Below are 14,090 nucleotides of genomic sequence, written 5' to 3'. Positions count from 1 at the left end.
GGAACAAAGTCTTAGAGTCCTCAGCTATGCGTTTAAAAAAATGGCTAAAAACTTCCCCAAACTGACAAAGACAAATTTAAATTGAAGACGCTAATCAAACCCCCCGAAAATCTATGCTTGGACACATTACAATGAAATTTCTGAAAGCAGCCAGAAACAATACTTCACCCACAGAACACCAATTTGAATGACAGTGGATTTCTTATCTGAGATCACAGAGGCCAGAAGGATTGTCACATTATTCAAAAGCTGATAGGAAAATACATTGTAAATTCTTTATCTGGTTTGAAACTCTCCTTCAGGAACAAAAAAGAAATAAAGATATTCTCACATGAAAGAAAACTAATAGAATTTGTTGTACAGAGACCTACCATTAAAGAATGGCTAAAGAAGGAGCACTTGGGTGGCTCAGTTGGCTGAGCATTCCCACTTCGGCTCAGGTCATGTTCTCACAGTTTGCAAGTTCGAGCCCCAAATGGGCTATGTGCTGACAGCTTGGAGCCTGCTTCTGATTCGGTCTCCTCTCTCTCTGCCCCTCCCCTACTCACACTCTATCTATCTCTCTCTCAAAAATAAACATTAAAAAAAATTTTTTTATGAATGGCCAAAGAATAAACTATCCTTGTAAGTTTTATAATTCATATTTCATGGTTGAAAGAAAATTTTAAATACCATGTTGAGACAGGGAAATTGAAAGGATCCCATGAAGGACTGCCTTTTGCTACTTTTTCTGCTTCTATTCTTGCTAGGACCTGCATCTTAGCCCTACACATGCCTTAATGTATAGACAGTGTATGTCCTCCTAATAAGATCAAGGAGTTAATGATTTCTTTGGAGACTTCCATCACTATAGATAACATCTAAGGAGTGACCAGGCAAGGTTCTCATGTAGTTTTCCAGACCACTGACTCACAAAGACTCCTGGCCCCAGGGCATCAGTGACTTATGGAGAACATCTACACACTCTGTTTAACGAGTACCTGGATTCCTGAGGAAGACAAGTACTACAGCCTCAGTAAAAACCCCAGACCCCAAGTAAAGAGGAGATTCACTCTCCTTTCAATGTCTCCCAGACACTCTATCTGCTCTTTCTATGTCTTCAATAAACTCTGTTCTCATTTCTTCTTAGCTCATGTTTAATTTCTATCCTGTGCAAAGCCAAGGACGGTCTTGGCTGATCCATGCAGGATCCTCCTCTGGGTCCTTGGACTTAGCCTGCCTACATCAAAGTGATACTCAAGATAATAATATTTAAAAATAAAGAAGGTAAAAACAACTAAATGGAAGTAAGGTTTCCATACTTAACACTAAGTGGTAAAATGTTGACATGAGCCATCTCTGATAAACATTCAGCTACATATATATTATGATATCAGGAGCAACTACTACAAAAATTGACACCTTCAGCTGTTAGCAGTTAATTAGGTTCTAACAGGATGACTGGAAGCCAGTGAAGAGGAAGTCATGGCCAGCTATCAAGAAAGTCAGAGGCCTGTCCCTGCAGGGCCACAAGGCCACAAGAGGCTGAATCAAACCAAACAGGCCTAAGATGGCAGGTGCCATGACAGTGTGAGAAGTAAATGACATGATTTATTTTCAGAAGTACCAAGTAAAAGCTGTGCTGTCTCGTTTACAATAGGTTTATAACCTATTGGAAATATGTACGAACTACCACCCCCCAAAATAGAGTCCCAAACCCTTAGACACTTCACTTCCTGGTTCTTCTTTCCTCTCCATTTCCAGGACCTATTTTCATGGGCTTTGCAGTGAGCACGTGCCAAAGAACTGAGGTCTCTGCATTACCTCAAGGAATGTATTTTTTTCCCTTACATGGTCATAGGTGACTTCCAAGTAAGGCTGTAACCTCTATAGTATTCAGTCAATAAGGAATCAGGAGAGGAACTTGCATGCAAGGAGATAAATTGCCTGCTGTAACTGCCCTCCCCCCCTGCAGTGTGCCTGTCCATCAGACACCTGCTCTTCCAAGAACATCGATTAAAGCCTCGCTTCACTGTGTTCTTGAGTCTCCACATCCCTCCTTTGATTGGATCAGTGGGCTTATTTCTCACAAAAGGAACCCCTGGTCAAATAAAGAAGAAAAGTGCAAAACCCTGTTTCCAAGAAATCCCTACCTCAAGTAAGGAATATTCCACCCCTTTGTTAACAACTGTCAATAAAGGTAGAAAGCCAAACCCCAGGGTGCATAGCTCTGTCTCTCTTGAACTTAGGCGCTCTCACCTCTAGAGAGTATACATTCACATTAGTAAACTTTCCCATTTGTGCCCCTTATCTGCTGTGTTGTGTCTGTCCTTGAATTCTTTCTCAGGAGGAGACCAAGAGGCTTTGGCAACATCTTTGGGATGGGTTGGTTCAGGTCTCAGGGCCCAGGATCCCCCCAGTTCCCCAGCAACACAGCTATAGCAAAGAGTAAATGCAACATATTCCCTAGACAGATAAATGTAAGACCACACACTAAAGGCCTATTTCACTCAGTTCCTCAGTTGTGATGATTTTGTGTCACCTTGACTCAGCTAATGCCCACACAGCTGGTAAAACATTATTTGTGGGTGTTTCTGTAAGGGTGTTCCAGAAGAGATTGTCATTTGAATAGGCAGACTGAGTAAAAGATCACCCTCACCAATGCAGGTAGGCATCAACCAATCCATCGAAGGCTTGAACAGAGCAAAAAGGTGAAGGAAGGGTAGTCTTTTTGCCTAACCTGGGATATCCATCCTCTTTCCACTGTTGGACATCAGCACTCTCAGCTCTCAGGCCTTCCGACTTGGACAGAAATACACCACTGGCTTTCCTGATTCTCCAGCTTACAGATAGCAGATCATGGGACTTCTTGACCTCTATATGAGTCAACTCCTATAATACATCTCCTCATATATATTACTACATATATCCTATTGATTCTGTTTCTCTAGAGGACTCTGATATACCAGTACATCATGTTCATATTTCAATAAAAATAAGGTGGGGATAGCAGAGTCACTAGTATTTTTGGTGGTAACTGAAACCAGCAGTGAGTCAGATGGCTCAAAGGAAAGAGATAGAGGAGCTCAAAGGGCAAATACAAGATACAAGAGAACTTCACACAGGAGCCTGGAAGAACAGGCCATGAAAAATGAGAATTAATTATCTGGAAGGTAAAAATAAAACTAGCAACCCACATTGAACACACAGTTCTTCACTTGTGGAAAATAAATACACAATGAAAAAGCAGAGATATTTTAGGGAAACCAAAACCACAACAGTAAGAACTAAGATAATCTAAACAACTAAACGTAAAAAAAAAACCAAAATCACAACAAAAGGGGTCCCTGGGTGGCTCAGTCAGTTAAGCGTCCAACTTCAGCTCAGGTCATGATCTCACAGTCTGTGGGTTCAAGCCACCCCATTGGTCTCTGTGCTGACAGCTCACAGGCTGGAGCCTGTTTCAGATTCTGTCTCCCTCTCTCTCTGCCTCTCCTCTGCTCATACTCTTTCTCGCTCTCTCAAAAATAAATAAACATTAAAAAAAATCACAACAAAAAATGAAAGAAAATCTGCTTTTAATTCTAATGGCATTCAATATAGATATAGATATAGATTTTTAAAAAACCTGTTCAAAGTAAGAATTGATTTCAATTACATGAAGTCATTAAATAATGTTATCAAAAATTAAAAATTGGGGGCGCCTAGGCATCTCAGTCGGTTAAGCGTCCAACTTCGGCTTAGGTCATGATCTCACGGTTCGTGGGTTTGAGCCCTGCGTCGGGCTCTGTGCTGGAGGATTCTGTGTGTGTCTCTCTCTCTGACCCTCCCCTGTTCACACTGTCTCTCTCTCTCTCTCTCAAAAATAATTAAAGCATTAAAAAGAGTTTTAAAAAATTTAAAATTGATACGTAAATTATGAAAACCCAAACTCTCAACTGAAGGCTTGAAATAGAATGAACATAACTGACCAATTGTCCAAATCTCTGAGAGTATATGACAAAGGAAAGTGACTGCCAAGGACACATGGGAAGTCCCAAGAAGACTGAGACTTCTTTCCTGGGCGTTTAATAGTAAGACTCTGGTCCAAGATGGCAACATAGAAGGCTCCTGAACTCACCTGCTCCAATCAATATACTGAATCTACAGCAAAGTACAATTGCTTCTAAAAGAAATTCAGAACCTAGCTGAGTGATTGCTTCACAAGCAGTGAACAAGAAAATACCTACATCGAATTGGATAGGAAACACTGATACATAGCTCACCATAAACACCACCTACGGTATGGTGCTAATATAATCAAGAGTGAACTCCCAACTCCAAGCTTTTCCATAAGAGCAAAGGTTTAGACCTCACATCTACAGCCTCAACTCTTAAAATTCCCACCTGATCGACAGGCCCCCAAAACGCCAAGCTCTGAAAGTCAACAGCACTTCCTTCCATAACAACTACAAGACTATAGGGATGCCTGGGTGACTTGGTCAGTTGAGCGTCTGACTTTTGCTCAGGTCACGATCTCTCAGTTTTTGAGTTCGAGACACACATGGGCTTGCTGCTGTCACTGCAGGGCCTGCTTTGGCTCCTCTGTCCCTCTCTCTGTCACTTCCCTGCTCATGCTTTCTTAAAAATAAATAAAAACATTAAAAAAAAGATTTTTAAAAAAGAACCACAAAATTATAAATAAACAAAGAAAACAGTTCTTAACAGACTCCTGAGATGCTAAAGCTATCTTTAGCTTCCTTGGAGAAAGAACAAGATCTCCCAGTCTTTTTCCAAAAGAGGTCTATTTGCATATTTTTGCTACTTGAAGGCCAGTCATCTACTTTAGCAGGCAGTTAACCAGATCCTCGCAGGAAGCCACAGAAATCATGACACCACCTCCATCTTCTCCATAAAACCAACTGCAAATAGCCACTGTCTCTCTGGCAGGACCTTGGACATCATCTCGCACCCCAGCTTTTGTGGCTGCTGCCCAAGTGACAAGCCTCCAGATCCCCTACTTCTGACAGTCATCGGGGCTTACATTCATGAGACTCACAGGACTATAGCAAACAAAGAGCTCTACACGGGTGTAGGACAATCCCATCCCCATGATTATGTACCCATGCCTAGCACAGAGGGAGCATTAAAAAAAAGCCCATCTCCAATTTCTCCCTGGAAAGGGCCTAACTACATATTTTCCCAGTTGCTGCCTGATGGTTTAACTTCCAATAAGCCTGCATCTAGGTGCCAACCGAAATCCTTGCCTTTGGTACACTGACAGGTCTTGGCACGCCCTCAACTACCAGGAGACACTGAAAACAAAGAAGGGGGCTTAGACAAACAAAAAGGTCTGAGAGACTCCTGAGTGCTGGTGAAGCTGTGGAGAAAAGGAAATCCTTGTGCACTGTTGGTGGAAATATTGGTTGGTGCAGCCACTATGGAAAACAGTATGGAAGATGCTCAAAAAATTAAAAATATGGGAACGCCTGGGTGGCTCAGTCAGTTAAGTCTCCGACTTCGGCTCAGGTCATGATTTCATGGCTTGTTGAGTTCAAGTCCAGTGTCAGGCTCTGTGCTGACAGCTCCGACCCTGGAGCTGCTTCAGATTCTGTCTCCCTCTCTCTGCCCCTTCCCCGCTGGTTCTCTGTCTCTCTCTAAAAAATAAACATTAAAAAAACTTTTTAAAAAATTAAAAATATGATCCAGCAATCCCACTTCTGGGTACATATCCAAAGGAGAAGAACACAGGATATTGTAGAGATATCTGTACTCCCATATCTACTGCAGCATTACTCCATTACTCACAATGGCCAAGATACAGAAACAACCTAAGTTGGCCATCAACAGATGAATGGACAAAGATGTGGTGTATATATACATATGTATATACATATACATACATATACTACAGACTATGATGTAGCCATGAGACAGAAGGAAATCTTCCTATTAGGGACAACATAGATAGATTCTGAAATCATTATCAGGCTGGATGAAATAAGTCAGACAGAGAAAGACAAATAAATATAGCACAGCATCATTTATATGTGGAATCTTTAAAAAGTCAAACTCATAAAAACAAAAGTGACTACCAGGGGCTGGCAGGTAGTGGAAATAGAGTTTGGTAAAAGGTACAAATTTTCATCTGTAAGATGAATGAAGTAAGGATCTAGTATACAATGCGGTGACTATAGCTGGTAACACTATACCACATAATTGAAATTTGCTGGGGCACCTGGGTGGCTCAATCTGTTAAGCATCTGACTTCAGCTCAGGTCATGATCTCACAGTTTGTGAATTTGAGACCCGCATTGGGCTCCGTGCTGACAGCTCAGAGCCTGGAGCCTCCCCCTCTCTCTGCCCCTCCCATGCTCATGCTCTATCTCTCAATAATAAAAACATTAAAAATTAAGAAAAAAAAAAGAAATTCGCTGAGAGAGGAGAACTTAAATGTTTTCACGAGATAGTAAAATAAAATAAATATGTGAGGTAACAGATGTAATTAATAATTAACTAGATGGGGGAATACTCTCACAATGTATATGTATATCAAATCACATTTTTTGTTGTTAAAGTTTATATTTTTCAGTAATCTCTACACCCAACATGGGGCTTGAACTCACAATCCTGAGATCAAGAGTTTCACGCTCTTCCAACCAACCCAGCCAGGCATCCCTCCACTTTAAATATCTTACAATTGTATTTGCCAATTACACCTCAAAAAAAAAACAGAACTTAAAAATAAAATAGTAACTGTTTTCCAACTTATTCGAAATACTGAGACACAGGCCCAAGAAAAGACTGAAATTTAATCATAAGATCACAAAATGCTTCCCTCTCTACAACTTCCCACCACATCAACAGGCTCCAGGGCAATAATAGTAGATAACAGATGAAAAAGCTTAACAGTTTCAAGGCACAGGAATACACAGAGAAGGTCAAAGTCAAGAGGGGAGTCAAAAACTAAGGGGCGCCTGGGTGGCTTAGTTGGTTAAGCATCGGACTCTTGATTTTGACTCAGGCCATAATCTCATGAGATCAAGCCCCATCTTTGCCCCGCGATGTCAGCTTGGGATACTCTCTCTCCTCTCTCCCTGGCTCTGCCCTGCCCATGCACGTGCATATGCACATGTGCTCCAGCACAAGCTCTTTCTCAAAATAAATAAATAAACATTTAAAAAAAGGACAGTAAAGAAATTTGAAGACTCTGGTACCTACAGCTACAACAAACATTAAATATAGTCCATCATCTAGCCAAAATAACATAAATCCTCACATTATAAACCCATTTATCTCAATTCTGCTACAGGATACATGTCCAGTTTTCAAAAAAAAAAAAAACTGCAAAGCATATCAAAAAGCCAGAAAAAAAGCACACAGAAGAGACAAAGTAATCATCAGAACCAGCCTCAGATACAACACAGATGTTGGAATTATGACACAGGGAGTTTAAAATAACTGTGATTAATATGTTAAAGAGTTGAATGAAAAAAGTAGACAATATTCAAGAACAAATGAGTAATATAAGCATAGAAATAGAAATTCCAAGAAAAAATCAAAAGGAAATGCTAGAATTCAAAGCCACAGTAATAGAAATGAGGAATGCTTTTGATGGGCACATCACACAACAAACCAAGGAAAAAACCAGTGAACTTGAAAATAGGTCAACAAAAACTGCACAAACTGAAATGTGAACAGAAAGAGAATGAAAAAATTAGCACATCCAAGAACTGTGGGTCAACATCAAAAGGTACAATATATGCATAAGTAGAGTGCCAGAAACAGAAGAACAGAGGCAGTATCTGAAGTAACAATGACCAAAAAATTCCAAAATTAATGACAGACTCAGGAAGTTCAGACAATACCATGTGGGAAAAATACCAGGAAAACCACGTCTAGTCACATCATATTTAAACTGCAGAAAACCAAAGACAAAGGGGAAAATCCTGAAAGAAACAAAGAAGTGAGGAGCAGGGGAAGGCTAGAGGAGGGTGCACCTTACCTACAAAGGAATAATGATAAAAATACAATAGAGGTTTCAGATCTAGGCAAGCAAGAGTGGAGTGAAATATCTAGAGCATTGAAAGAAAATATAACCAGGGGTGCCTGGATGGCTCAGTTGGTTAAATGGTTAAGCATCTAACTCTTGATTTTGGTCAAGTGATGAAAGAACACTGACTCACAAAGTAAAGCGATATATCCTAACTTCAGATTTCTCCTCTGTAGTGGTGAAAGCAAAAACACAATTAGATTATGAAAAAAGAATTCCAATGTACAAATCCTATATACAAATAAATTGCCTTTCATATGACAAGCTCCAAATCAGATGTGTTCAAACAGGCAGGGCCTCAAGGAATGTATGACTTATGTAATCTCTGCAGAGAAAACATTGAGGAGGTACAAATAAGATGCCAAAAAAGCTCCAAGCAAGGGGAAGATGAAGAGGAGGGGAAGGAGTGGGAAACGACACATCTTGTTGGTGATATACAGCTACAACTTGATGGACAAAAATAACTGATTTGAAATGTACCACATAATGTTAAAGACCTCTTGAAACAGAAGAGACTCCCTGTAAGGAAAAACCAATAATACACTGATAAACTAGCAAAATGAAGGAGTCTGGGTATGGGGTGCAGTGGACAAAAGCTTTCTAAGATCATCTATGAGAGGCTGGAAGAGGAGGAGGAGTAATTGCTACACCACGGAGCAGCAGAAGAGCCATGAAGTAAGTTTAATCCTGACAAGTCAGTAGATATGTGCTCAGTTACAATATTCAGCAGTAAACTGGTAACTGTGAGAATTAAGAATCAGAAGTCTCCCAGATTAACAAAGAAGAAAAATTAAACACTAAGAAATGTGAACAAGCCAGAATAAGTAAAGCTTCTGAAAATGTATAATTAATGGCATAAAACTGTGATATATATTTATGTTATGCTAAAATATATTTAGCAAACTAAGATGGATATATAAAACCAAATATATGGATTACTGGAGAAAATGTGAATGGATATATTTCTTATCCAAGACAGACTGACATAGCGGTCAAGAAAACCCAAAATGTAGGGGCGCCTGGGTGGCTTAGTCGGTTAAGCGTCCAACTTTTACTTAGGTCATGATCTCACGGTTCGTGGGTTCCAGCCCCGCATCGGGCTCTGTGCTGACTGACAGCTCAGAGCCTGGAGCCTGTTTCAGCCTGTGACTCCCTCTCTCTCTAACCCTCCCCCGTTCACGCTGTCTCTCTCTGTCTCTCCTAGAAATGAATAAAAAACATTAAAAAAAAAAAAAAGAAAACCCAAAATGCTGACATTTGTTGTTTATAAAAAGATAAATCTGAAAGTGATAAGGAATGGTGAAAAATGAAGGAATGAACAAAATATTATGAGAAAATGCAAATAAAAGGAAGGCATGCATGGCTTTATTTATATCAGATTACAACCTTTACTTTCAATGGGGCAAAGTCAGATATCATGTAATAATAAATGATAAAAATTAATCAAGGTTTAAGTCAAATAACAGATTTTTTAAATTTGCCATAATTACAGAATAATTTGATTAAAGAAAACAAAGCACAATTACAGTGAGAGACAATATATCTCTATTAATAAGAAAGCACAACTATCAAATGGAGTTTATTTAACCCTTATGTCAGATAATAAATAATAATGACAGCTAAAATTCAACAGGCCCTTATTTGGAAGAGTACCTTTCACAGAATATTTTAAATATATATTATTTCATATTCAGGGCAAACCTATAACATAGGTATTATTTTCCCCCCAATTAATAGATAGGAACATTGAGGCAGAAAAAGGTTATCAACTTCCCAAGGCCATCCTTAATTGGAATCAGGTCATCTGACAATAAAGATCCACTTATAATAGTTATGTTATACTGTGATTTCAGAGAAAATATTATTAAATTCTATAAATCAGAAGTTTTACAAGCTACTTTGTCTAATTAAGACCTATAAAACCAAAATGAAAAAAATAATTTCTACCAAAAAGTCATTAACTCATGAGACGGTCTCCAAATTAAAAACTAGGTCAAAGAAAAGTAACCAACGTCCAAATTACTAATTACCTAGAAAGAAACAAAGTGGGGACTTTTTTTGTTTTGTTTTGTTTAATGTTTATTTATTTATTTTGAGAGTACATGAGCACAAGCAATGAAGGGGGGAGTACAGTGGAGACAGAAAGAATCCCAAGCAGGCTCCATGCTGTCAGTGCAAAGTTCTACACTGGGCTTGAACTCACAAACTGTGAGATCATGACATGAACCAAAATCAGGATTGGACACTTAACCAACGGAGCCACCTAGGTGGCTCACCCCCATTTAATGATTTTTTTCAACACTTTATATATGCCACTGTCCTAGGTACTTGGGATACAACAGTGAAAAACAAAGTTCACTTCCCCTAGCTTTTGGGGGTTGGGGGGTTACATTGATTCAGAAAAGGGAAAACAGAGGATAAACTCTATAGTAATAAAGAAACTGTAGAGTATGTTAGATGAAAAGTGCTATGTTACTGAGCAGTGACCTTGGGAGTGCACCACCAGGCTCTGTGGGGAAAGCATATGTGGAAGGTACATTTGATACATGGATGAAGGTGGCATTGTATGTGGTATGTTTCTAGAACAGCAAGAAAGCAAGTAGGACTGGAGCAGAGTGATCAAGGGGCTAAGGAGGTGAGATCGGATCAAAAATGGGCCACATAAGCTACTGTAAGCACTTTGGCTTTTACTCAGAAAAATGTAGATGTTGAACAGAGGAGTAGCATCAAGTAACCTGACTCATATTCTAAAAAGAGCTGTGGATGCTGTGCTGAGGGGCCAGGATTGAGAAGCAGCAAGACCTGCTCTGTGACTATTTCTATAATCCAGACAGCAGCAGACCCATTATTCTGGCTTGGTGAGGGTAACTGCAGCAGAGAAGATGAGAAGAGGTCACACTCTAGATATATTTTAGACACAGGGCTCAGTGGTTGTACTGACAAATTAGATATGAAGCATAAGGAAAAGAAAAATAAAGTTCAAGGATGATTCCAAAAGTCTGCTATTAAACAGGAAGGAGAAGGTGCCAGAAAGGGCAGGTTTGGGAGGGGAAGCCCAGGAGGTCAATTTTAGTTACACTGAGCTTGAGTCTATTAAATATTCAAATGGAGATATAGAACAGACAGATATATGCATCTCAAGTACAGGAAGAGATCTGCAGGCCAGAGATTATCAGCAGAGAAGAGATGGAATCATCAGACAGAGGAAGGACCAGGACCAAGGACTGCGCTCTAGGGCACACCAACATTCAGAGGTAGGAGGAAAAGGAGGAACAAGCAAAGGAAAGAGAAGGAATATTAAGAGTGTGAAAGCCGGGGCATCTGGGTGGCTCAGTAGGTTAAGCGTCCGACTTGAGCTCAGGTCATGATCTCGCTGTTTGTGAGCTTGAGCCCCGCACCGAGCTCTGTGCTGACAAGTCAGAGCCTGGAGAGCCTGCTTTGAATTCTATGTCTCCCTCTCTGCCCCAACCTCCGCGCCCGCTCGCGCTCGCGCTCTCTCAAAAAAAAAAAAAAAAAAAAAAAAATTAAAAATTAAAAGAAGAGTGGGACTCATTTTGGTTGGGCGGCCGACTTCGGCTCAGGTCATGATCTCACGGTTCATGGGTTTGAGCCCCACATCGGGCTGTGTGCTGACAGCTAGCTCAGAGCCTGGAGCCTGTTTCAGATTCTGTGTCTCCCTCCCTCGCTGACCCTCCTTTGCTCACGCTGTTTATCTCTCTCTCTCTCTCTTCCTCTCCCTCTCAGAAATAAATAAAAAACATTAAAAAGAGTTTTTAATAATAAAAATGAAAAGAGTGTGAAACCCAAGTGATTAAAGTGAATCAGAAGGGAAAAGTAACCAGTGGTATCAAATATGGCTAAAAGGGCATGTAAGAGGAAGACTTAGGCTTTCACCATTGGATTTAGCAATGGAGGTCATTGCTGAGTTTGACTAAAAAAACTAAGGGAGAAGATAAGGTTTTAAAGCTTTTAGTTCATATCAGAATGCTGAATTAACACCATTGTTGGCTCCTTCCCAGAAGATGGGTCCAGGGAGAAATAGGGCTGGAAAGCAAACTGTGAGCCTTTTGTGGGACTCTGGTTATTGAACTGGTGTGTGTGAGCCATGCTTTTCACTAAAACAAAAAGCACCTACTTGGGGATGACAAGTGACAAATTGAGAAGAAACAGCCACAACTTTTAACTTTTAAACATATTCTAAAGGGCCGCCCCGGGGGAATCAGTCAGTTAAGCATCTGACTGGCTCAGGTCGTGATCTGAGTTTGAGCCCAGCATTGAGCTCTGTGCTAACAGCTCAGAGCCTGGAGCCTGCTTTGGATTCTTTGTCTCCCTCTCTCTCTCTCTCTCTGCCCTTCCCCTGCTTGCACTCTGTCTCTCTCTCTCAAAAATAAACATTAAAAAAATGTTTCCATAAAGAAAATCCAGACCCTAGATAAATTCACTTAATTTTACAATTAAGGAATAAATAACACCTATCTTACACAAACACTTCCAGAGACTAGACAATGAGGAAATCCATAACAAGTTTTTTTTAGCGCAGTATAAAATGATATAAAACCTGACAAAGACATTATAAGAAAGGAAAATAAGTCTCTCTTGTGAACAAAGGCAAAGACAAAAACTGTAAGCAAATTATCATGAAACATATTTAATGGTGATAGAATATCACAGCCAGGAGGAATTTTTTTCTTGGTTTAACATCTAAAAATCAAAACACTAATAGATTTACCTCAATCAATATGCTAATTATCAATCATGAAGAGAACACAGGAGAAAATCGTATATAATGATCTCAATAATCAACACCCATTGGATGATAAAAAGATAATCATATATAATGATCTCAATAATCAACACCAATTGGATGATAAAAATGCTCAGCAAACTAGGAGCAGAAGGAAACTTTCCAAAGAATACCTACCAAAAAACTTACAGCAAACATCAAACAAAATGATAAAATATTAAAAACTTTCCCTTGAGACTGGGAAGAAAACAAGGATGTACTAGTTCTATTCCATAGTACTTTATACTTCCCAGCCGTAGCAGTAAAGAGACAAAATAAACAAAAATTTAAAAATGAATGAAAAACTAAGAAATGGGGGCACCTGGGTGGCTCAGTCGGTTGAGCATCCAACTCTTGATTTTGGCTCCAGTTATGATCCCAGGGACGTGGAATGGAGCCCCACATTGGGCTCTGCCCCATATTGGGCTCCATGCTCAGCATGGAATCTGCTTAAGATTCTCTCTCTCTCTCTCTCTCTCTCTCTGCCCTTCTCCCCCCACTCTCAAGCTCTAAAATAAAAATTTTTTAATTAAAAAAATAGACAAAATAAAAAGTAAAAAATGTCCATATAACATAGTTGTGTAGGTAGAAACTACAAAATAATTTACAGATGAAATGTAACAGTTAATAAATGGTAAGTGTAGAGGCCACTTTTTAGGCAACAGGCTTGAACAATGGAATACAGAAAGGGCCCAGGGGGACTCCAACCCTCTGGTTGAATACAAACAGTCCCATTAGGTGACCCACCTCACAAGATCCATAGGCCTTAACTAATCAATGGGCTAGTTACAACCAGGCAGAATTACCAAAAAAGGGAAAATTCCACTTGTCCCCTACCTTCTCACTTTCCCCCTTTAAATACAGCCCCTACCCACTGCCTTATTGCAGATAGCCTCTGTTTTGCTGCACTGCCTTCTTCCTTTGGGGTATATTTGATAAGCTTCTACCTCCTTTGTTCTGCCTCTGGTGAGTTCTTTCCCCTCCATCCTGTTAGGAGAGACATCACAGTAAGGTCACTGAAAACAAGTTCTGTATCAGCAACACCCAAATAAGGAGAAAAATGTTCAACTACCTAACGATAAATCTAACAAAAAAAGTACAAGACATACACATAGAATTTATCAAACAGTGCTGAGAAAAAGAAAGCCAATAAATGAAGAAAAATGTCATGTTCATTAATTGAAAATTCAAGTCTTTATTAATATGATCTGCCTGCCAATCAATCTATAGATTCAATGCAATACCAAATTCCAGCAGAGTGCTGGGCGGGGGTGGGGTGGGGGAGTGGGGGATGGT

Source organism: Crocuta crocuta, unplaced genomic scaffold (genome assembly GCF_008692635.1).
Source record: "Crocuta crocuta isolate KB4526 unplaced genomic scaffold, BGI_CrCroc_1.0 scaffold170, whole genome shotgun sequence".
Lineage (NCBI taxonomy): Eukaryota > Metazoa > Chordata > Mammalia > Carnivora > Hyaenidae > Crocuta > Crocuta crocuta.
This window is presented reverse-complemented; position numbering follows the sequence as displayed.